Source organism: Colobus angolensis, unplaced genomic scaffold (genome assembly GCF_000951035.1).
Source record: "Colobus angolensis palliatus isolate OR3802 unplaced genomic scaffold, Cang.pa_1.0 Scaffold116, whole genome shotgun sequence".
In the NCBI taxonomy this organism is placed as follows: Eukaryota; Metazoa; Chordata; class Mammalia; order Primates; family Cercopithecidae; genus Colobus; species Colobus angolensis.
The window spans coordinates 4,227,145-4,229,935 of record NW_012112697.1 but is presented as its reverse complement, the minus strand read 5'-3'; positions in this window follow the sequence as shown (position 1 = coordinate 4,229,935).

Genomic DNA, 2,791 nt, shown 5'->3' with positions numbered 1-2,791 from the left:
TATTTTTAGTAGAGACAGGGTCTCACCATGTTGGCCAGGCTGGTTTCGAACTCCTGGCCTCGAGTGATCCACCCGCCTTGGCCTTCCAAAGTGCTGGGATTACAGGTGCAAGTCACCATGCCTGTCCAGTCTTTGGAAACATTTAAAATGAGTTGATCACTATCATAATTATTACCACATTCTCACAAGTCAGAAACATTCCTTTACATTCCAAAATTGCTAAGTGAGGTCTTAGGTGATGTATCACCTAGAGGATTGTGCAGTGATCTGAAAGGCAGCTTGCCATGCTGCCTGGAGTATTTACTCACGTTTTTCCCAGGAGTTATAGGCGATTTATACTTGCAAATTAACTACAAAGTTAACTTTGCAGGTAAAGCTGAACATTTCATCACAAGACACAACAGCTCACAAGTCACCTTGCTGAACAAGCTTCCCAGAGAAAGTTATTAGTATTACGAATGGCTCCAGTTTTTCCACACCCAATTTATTCATTCAACAAGCCTCCTGTAGGGAACTTCTGGCCACTCAGCAATGGCCTGAATGCACTTGCCTCTCTATAGACCAGTTCCTCAGATATGACTCTTCCAGTGCAAATAACGGTTAGTTTTCCTTCAGTTTATTCCAGTGGTCAGTCTTTCTACTGTAACCTTTAAGAGTTCTGCAGGAAGTTTCTGACAAAAACAAAAGTCACTGGCAAGTGTCTGAAGAAATATACAAGAGATGGAGATCCCCCTCCCCAAAGGAAATAGTAGTCACTTACAGAGAAATTATAAGATTTCCTTCTAAATAAAATATTATGAACTTTCAAGGGAAATCCGTTTTGGAATCTGGCAGGGTCACATACAACATTAAAAGCATGTGGAAATGAGGACACAGAATTGTTCAGAGAAGTAGCTAAAACAGAAGCTTGAGAATTGCCTCTCTCTCCATTTGGATATCTAGAAAAGCTTTTGAAAAGTAATCTAAAGCCAGGCATGGTAGCTCACCCCTGTTATCTCAGCTCTTTTGGAGGCTGAGGCGGGGATCACCTGAGGTCAGGAGTTCTAGACCAGCCTCACTAACATGGCAACAACCCTGTCTCTATTAAAAATACAAAATTTAGCTGGGCGTGGTGTCAGGCACCTGTAATTCCAGCTACTCGGGAGGATGAGGCAGGAGAGTCAATTAAACCTGGAAGGTGGAGGTTGCAGTGAGCCAAGATTGCGCCACTGCACTCCAGTCTGGGAGACGGAGTAAGACTCCATCTAAAAAAAAAAAAAAAAAAAATGTAATCTAATACTAGGCACCAATACATTTCTAGAGTATCAGTATAATTTCAATGTATACTTGGGATTTGCTGTTCTTTTTTTTTTTGGAAACAGAGTCTCATTCTCACTCAGGCTGGAGTGCAGTGGTGCAATCTCAGCTCACTGAAACCTGTGCCTCCTGGGTTCGAGCCATTCTTCTGCCTCAGCCTCCCAAGTAGCCGGGATTCAGGCACCTGCCACAATGCCTGGCTAATTTTTGTATTTTTAGTAGAGAGAGGGTTTCACCCTGTTGGCCAGGCTGGTCTTGAACTCCTGACCTCAAGTGATCCGCCTGCCTTGGCCTCACAAATTGCTGGGATTACAGGCATGAGCCACTGCGCCTGGCTGGTTTGTTGTTGTCTCTGCAATTAGCACCCAAAGATAAAAGTTCCTTTCCTAAAATGACACCTTGACATACTCAAGTATACAAACAGGAAGACATGACAGTATGAAAGACACCACCTACTCCTCTTGTTATGACACGCATGGTTACCAGTGCTTCTCTCTGGTTTGATCTGCACTGTCAAGAAGAGTTGGGGTAGTTTCCTGAGTTTCCCCTCCCTGTATTACAGGACAAGAAATATCACCAGTGAGAACTAGGTAACACAGAGAGCTGGTTTGCAACTCCTGACTGCTCAGGGAGAAAAATAACCCACATAACAGGGTTTTATCTTTGTTTTCCTTCCAACAGAGCAGCTCAAACTCTCCCATCACAAAAATTCAATCTATACACAAAAATGGAATTCAATAGGAATCCAGGGAAAGGGAAGAAGTGGACAAAACAGACTGAAGTTTAACTTTTCATTTTCCAAATACTCCAAATTCCTAAAACACATCAAAAACAAAAAACCCTTTACTTTATCAGTTTTTTGTTTTTGTTTTGAGACAGAGTCTCACTCTGTTGCCTAGGCTGGAGTGCAGTGGTGCGATATCGGCTCACCGCAACCTTTGCCCCCGGGTTCAAGCGATTATCCTGCCTCAGCCTCTCATGAAGCTGGGATTATAGGTACGGGCCACCATGCCCAGCTAATTTTTGTATTTTTAGTAGAGATGGGGTTTCACCAAGTTAGCCAGGCTAGTCTCGAACTCCTGACCTCAGGTGATTCACCTGCTTTGGCCTCCCGAAGTGCTGGGATTACAGGAGTGAGCCACCATACCTGGCCCGGTTTACTGACTATAAATAACTTAAATAGGGACATTATCCAGATTACAGAAAATAATACAGATATTTGGATAAATTAGGTAACTTTTGGTTACCTAGATTTTGTGCCCTAAATCTAAAAACTTTATTAGTTTACTTATCACTAATATACCTGTCAAACTGTTGCTATGGAGCTTTCTACCATCAAGATATACAACCAAAGAAAAAAGGATTACTCAGAGTAGTAAAGAGTTCTGGAATGGGATACAGTGGAGATATGACCCACCCTTTTGGGACTGCAGTGCCAAACCCGGAAATCACCTGTGTTTCACCAATCAGAACATCCTGCTTTATATATATATAT